Source organism: Kogia breviceps, chromosome 5 (genome assembly GCF_026419965.1).
Source record: "Kogia breviceps isolate mKogBre1 chromosome 5, mKogBre1 haplotype 1, whole genome shotgun sequence".
NCBI classification, from domain to species: domain Eukaryota; kingdom Metazoa; phylum Chordata; class Mammalia; order Artiodactyla; family Physeteridae; genus Kogia; species Kogia breviceps.
This window is the reverse complement of record NC_081314.1, coordinates 37,623,382-37,630,412: the sequence shown is the minus strand read 5'-3', so window position 1 is coordinate 37,630,412 and position 7,031 is coordinate 37,623,382.

The following is a 7,031-nucleotide window of genomic DNA, read 5'->3' as shown; positions in this document are numbered from 1 at the left end:
GAAAGAACAAAGGATACACATGTTATTAAGTCCAAGCTCATACTGCCCGCTGCAAAACAGGCCAGTAAATTGAGGATGAGTTGCTGGGGGCAAGGAATAGTGACTTTATTTGGAAAGCCAGCAGACTGAGAGGATGGTGGACTAGTGTCCCAAAGAACCATTTTGCCCAAGTTAGAATTCAGGCTTCTCTTATACTAAAAGAGCAGGGAGTAAAGTCAAACATTTCCTAGTTCCAGTCAACTTCCAGAGGGGGTGTGTTAATTTCTCCTTTCCTGCTGTCATTCACAGGTGGGCCTGGTCAGGATGTTTCCTGTGAGCTAAACAGAGGTATTTTAGCTTAATCCTCTTTATCTGGGGAGCAGGGTTCCCAGAGATGGGCCATTATGTAGAATTTAAGCTTAAAGGCAACATCCCTTTAGTGATTAACTTGTAGCAAAAGCAATAGAATATGAAGGTTAATGTAAAAGAAATGGATCCAATATGGAGTCAGATTTGTTCTCCCCTATTACACACACACAAATACAAAGCCTTCCCCATTTCTTTGGGGCTAATATAAAGTCCAGGTCATTACTTGCCTTTTTTCTGGCCATGCTGTGCGACATGCGGGATCTTAGTTCCCCAACCAGGTATTGAGCCCACGCCTTGTGCACTGGAAGTGCTGAGTCTTAGCCACTGGACCACTAGGAAGTCCATATTTTGCCATTTCTTGAGCTACCTTTAGAAACCTCTCTTAACCCCCATCCATTAAACTATTGATGTCACTGGAGGAAAAAAGAAAAAAGAAAAAGAAATCTCTCTTAAGCATTGTTAACATTTATTATAGGTAAATTTTGGAGTATTGCTTAACAGAAAACAACAGCATTATGTGGTGTGAAACTGAAAATATTCTATTTTAGAATTTCTAGTATTTGTGGTTCTATATTAATTACTGTGGCATTCTACTAGATTTTCCTTCTTCAAATTAATGACTTGTCCTAGAAGGAGAGGTAAAAAACAGGATAAAACATCTTCAATGAGATGTTAACAGTTGAACAGTAAGTTTGTACAGCTTTATGTATATTTTTAAAAATTCAGGGCTTCCCTGGTGGCGCAGTGGTTGGGAGTCCGCCTGCCGATGCAGGGGACGTGGGTTTGTGCCCCGGTCCGCGAGGATACCGCGTGCTGCGGAGCGGCTGGGCCCGTGGGCCGTGGCCGCTGGGCCTGCGCATCTGGAGCCTGTGCTCCGCGGCAGGAGGGGCCGCAGCAGTGAGAGGCCCGCGTATCGAAAAAAAAAAATTCATAAGCATGCACATTTTAAAAAATTTACTAACTTGCAAAAATGTTTATTCGTGAAGTTCTCTGCTACACAACTACTCTAATAGCTTATGGGTAAGTTTCCTGTAAACCTAACCAAAACAGATGAGAAGCCATCACTGGAAAGGACTAAGGACACACTTTAGTGAAAGGCAGTATTTCTCAATGTATTTTTTCATTATCACTCACTTAAGGAAAAAAATTAAACATCATTTAAATTCTATGTAAAGGGAGAAATAAGTACCAAAGAATAAGATTTTGTCAGGTGGGGTTGAATTTCAGAGGGCCACAATGTATCGTAATGTCTGTTTTTCTTTTTTTTGCCCTTCAAGAACCAATTTTCACTCCCTTGGGGGCAATACTACCTTAGCCCTTTGAGAATGCATGGGATAAATAAAGCAAGGCAAAAAAAAAAAAAGGCAAGGGGAGGGGAGGAGTGGGGGTTGAATGTAGGCCCTTACCACCCTGCCCCATATATTCTATGTATAAGCTGATGTATGTGACGAGCAGGGTTTTCGTGGAGTGGTGCTATTGACATTTGGGGCTGGATAATTCTTTGTTGCGGGCAGTGCGGGGCAGCGGGGGGAGGGGTTGTCCTGTGCATTATAGGATGTTTAGTGGCATCCCTGGCTTCTACCCTCTTGAGATGCCAGTAGCAAACCCCCAACTCCCAGCTGTGACAAAAATATCTGTAGTTATCGCCAAATATCCCCTGGGGGGGACAAAATTGCCCTCATTGAGAACCACCAGCATAGAGTGATTCAAAAAGTGGCCACAGTGAGGAGAAGTGTGTGGAGGTGTGGGGTGGGAGACAGAATAGTGACACACGCGGACAGCAGAGCAATACTGTGTAAGCATCCTACCGCTACTGTAACCAGTGACCACAAACTTGGCGCTTAACAAAAGACACACTTACTATCTTACAGTTCTGTAGGTTCAAAGTCTAACAGGCTCTCCATGAATTAAAAGCAAGGTGTCAATCCATATATACCCCTATTGATACTATGTATAAAATAGATAACTAATGAGAACCTACTGTATAGCACAGGGAACTCTACTCAATGCAATGTGGTGACCTATGTGGGAAGGAAATCTAAAAGAGAGGGGATGTATGTATATGTATAGCTGATTCGTTTTGTTGTACAGTTGAAACTAACACAACATTGTGAAGCAACTATGCTCCAATAAAAATTTTAAAAATAAAATAAAATCAAGGTGTCAGCAAGGCTTCATTCCTTTCTGGGGCCTCTGGGGAATCTGTTTTCTGGCCTCTCCCAGCTTCTAGAGGCTGCCCACAGTCCTTGGCATGTGCTCCCTGTCATCTTCAGAACCAAAAATGTCAGGCCAAGTCCTTCTCACCTTGCCATCTCTCTGACACTCATGCTTGTCCCCCTCCCTCTTGTATTGAAAGGACCCTTGTGATCACACTGGGCCCACTCAGGTAATCTCCCCATCACAAGGGCAGCTGATTAGCAACATTATTCCATCTGCAACCTTTATCCCCCTTTGCTTTGTAACTTAACATACTCACAGGGTATTAGGGCAGGACATTTTTGGGAGGCGGCATGATTCTGCCCACCACAAATAAATGTGGAATGATCCTATGTACAGTGATGTTACTGACTCCCAACGTAGAAGAAACACCCCTTTTTGGAGGAAGGAATAAAAGTGAAACACACGCTAGTTCCTGCTCTTCCCAATGAGAGGCCCCTGTAAGCCTCTCTGCCCCTTTCTTTATAAAACAACAGAAGTTAGTTTTCGGCAGGTGATAATAGGTAGTACTCATGTGAATTGTTTCATTAAGGTTGTACACTTCAGCTCATGAAATCTCAGGTTAAGACAGGGACCTCCAGAAAGAGGAGTGGATAAAGAAGATGTGGTATATATATACAATGGACTATTACTCAGCCATAAAACAGAACAAAATAATGCTATTTGCAGCGACATGGATGGACCTAGAGATTATCATACTAATAAGCCAGAAAGAGAAAGACAAATACCTAGGGCTTCCCTGGTGGTGCAGAAGACAAATACCTAGGGCTTCCCTGGTGGCGCAGTGGTTAAGAATCTGCCTGCAGACAGGGGTTCGATCCCTGACCTGGGAAGATCCCACATGCTACGGAGCAAATAAGCCCATGTGCCACAGCAACTGAGCCTGCGCTCTAGAGCCCACAAGCCACAACTACTGAGCCCATGTGCCACAGCTACTGAAGCCCGCACACCTAGAGCCTGTGCTCTGCAACAAGAGGCCACCACAATAAGAAGGCAGCGCACTGCAATGAAGAGCAGCCCCCACTCGCTGCAACTAGAGAAAGCCCGCGTGCAGCAACGAAGACCCAACACAGCCAATAAATAAAAAAATAAATTTATATATTAAAAAAAGACAAATACCATATGATATCACCTATATGCAGAATCTAAAAAAATGATACAAATGAACTTATTTACAAAACAGAAATAGAGTCACATATGTAGAAAACAAACCTATGGTTACCAAACAGGAAAGGAGGGGAGGGATAAATTGGGAGATTGGGATTGACACATACACACTACTATATATAAAATAGATAACTAATAAGGACCTATGGTACAGCACAGGGAACTCTACCCAATACTCTATAATGATCTGTATGGGAAAAGAATTCAAAAAAAAAGTGAATACATGTATATGTATAACTGAGTCAAGAGGGAAGACAGCAGAAGCAAGAAGAACTACAATTATGTGGCCTGTAGAAGGAAAATCACATTCACAGAAAGATAGACAAAATGAAAAGGCAGAGGACTTTGTACCAGATGAAGGAACAAGATAAAACCCCAGAAAAACAAATAAATGAAGTGGCAATAAGCAACCTTCCAGAAAAAGAATTCAGAATAATGATGATGAAGATGATCCTGGACCTTGGGAAAAGAATGGAAGCAAAGATTGAGAAGATGCAAGAAATGTTTAACGAAGACCTAGAAGAATTAAAGAACAAACAAACAGAGATGAACAATACACTAACTGAAAGGAAAAATACACTAGAAGGAATCAGTAGCAGAATAACTGAGGCAGAAGAACGGATAAGTGACCTGGAAGACAGAATGGTGGAATTCACTGCTGCAGAACAGAATAAAGAAAAAGGAATGAAAAGAAATGAAGACACGCTAAGAGACCTCTGGGACAACATTAAATGCAACAACATTCGTATTATAGGGGTCCCAGAAGTAGAAGAGAGAGAGAAAGAACCTGAGAAAATATTTGAAGAGATTATAGTTGAAAACTTCCCTAACATGGGAAAGGAAATAGCCACCCAAGTGCAGGAAGTGCAGAGAGTCCCAGGCAGGATAAACCCAAGGAGAAACACATGGAGACACATAGTAATCAAATTGACAAAAATTAAACACAGGGAAAAATTATTGAAAGCAGCAAGGGAAAAATGACAAATAACATACAAGGGAACTGCCATAAGGTTAACAGCTGATTTCTCAGCAGAAACTCTACAAGCCAGAAGGGAGTGGCACAATATATTTAAAGAGATGAAAGGAAAGAATTTACAACCAAGATTACACTACCTGGCAAGGATCTCATTTAGATTCGACAGGGAAATCAAAAGCTTCACAGACAAGCAAAAACTAAGAGAATTCAGCACCACCAAACCAGCTCTACAACAAATGGTAAAGGAACTTCTCTAAGTGGGAAACACAAGAGAAAAAAAGCACCTACAAAAGCAAACACATAACAATTAAGAAAATGGTAATAGGAACATACATATTGATAATTACCTTAAACGTGAATGCATTAAATGCTCTAACCAAAAGACACAGGCTCACTGATGGATACAAAAACAAGACCCATCTATATGCTGTCTATAAGAGACCACTTCAGACCTAAGGACACATACAGACTGAAAGTGAGGGGATGGAAAAAGGTATTCCATGAAAATGGAAATGAAAAGAAAGCTGGAGTAGCAATACTCGCATCAGATAAAATAGACTTTAAAATAAAGAATGTTACAAGAGACAAGGAAAGACACTACATAATGATCAAGGGATCAAACAACAAAGAAGATATAACAATTATAAATATATATGCAACCAACATAGCAGCACCTCAATATATCAGGAAACTGCTAACAGCTATAAAAGAAGAAATCGACAGGAACACAATAATAGTGGGCGACTTTAATACCTCACTTACACCAATAGACAGATCATCCAGACAGAAAATTAATAAAGAAAGACAAGCTTTAAATACCACAATAGACCAGGTAGTTTTAATTGATATTTATAGGACATTCCATCCCAAAACAGCAAATTACAGTTTCTTCTCAAGTGCACATGGAACATTCTCCAGGATAGATCACATCTTGGGTCACAAATCAAGCCTCAGTAAATTTAAGAAAATTGAAATCATATCAAGCATCTTTTCTGACCACAGCACTATGAGATTAGATATCAATTACAGGGAGAAGAAAAAGTAAAAAACACAAACACATGGAGCCTAAACAATACGTTACTAAATAACCAAGAGATCACTAAAGAAATCAAAGAGGAAATGAAAAAATATCTAGAGACAAATTACAAAGAAAACATGACGATCCAAAACCTATGGGATGCAGCTAAAGCAGTTCTAAGAGGGAAGTTTATAGCTATACAAGCCTACCTCAAGAAACAGGAAAAATCTCAAGTAAACAATCTAACCTTACACCTAAAGGAACTAGAGAAAGAAGAACAAACAAAACCAGAAACTAGTAGAAGGAAAGAAATCATAAAGATCAGAGCAGAAATAAATGAAATAGAAACAAGGAAAACAATAGCAAAGATCAATAAAACTAAAAGCTGGTTCTTTGAGAAATAAACAAAATTGATAAACCTTTAGCCAGACTCATCAAGAAAAAGAGGGAGAGGACCCAAATCAATAAAATTAGAAATGAAAAACAAGAAGTTACATTGGACACTTCAGAAATACAAAGCATCATAAGAGACTAATACAAGTAACTCTATGCCAATAAAATGGACAACATGGAAGAAATGGACAAATTTGTAGAAAGGCATAACCTTCCAAGACTGAACTAGGAAGAAATGGAAAATATGAACAGACCAATCACAAGTAATGAAATTGAAACTGTGATTAAAAATCCTCCAACAAACAAAAGTCCAGGACCAGATGGCTTCACAGATGAATTCTATTGAACATTTAGAAAAGATCTAACACCCATTCTTCTCAAACTCTTCCAAAAAATTGCAAAGGAAGGAACACTCCCAAACTCATTCTATGAGGCCATCATCACCCTGATACCAAAACCAGACAAAGATACTACAAAAAAAGAAAATTACAGGCCAATATAACTGATGAACATAGATGCAAAATTCCTCAACAAAATACTAGCAAACAGAATCCAGCAACACATTAAAAGCATCATATACCAGGATCAAGTGGGGTTTACCTCAGGAATGCAAGGATTCTTCAATATATGCAAATCAATCAACGTGATACACCATATTAACAAATTGAAGAATAAAAACCATATGCTCATCTCAACAGATGCAGAAAAAGCCTTTGACAAAATTCAACACCCATTTATGATAAAAACTCTCCAGAAAGGGGGCACAGAGGGAACCTACCTCAACATAATAAAGGCCATATACGACAAACCCACAGCAAACATTATTCTCAATGGTGAAAAACTAAAAGCATTTCCTCTAAGATCAGGAACAAGACAAGGATGTCTACTCTCACCACCATTATTCAACATAGT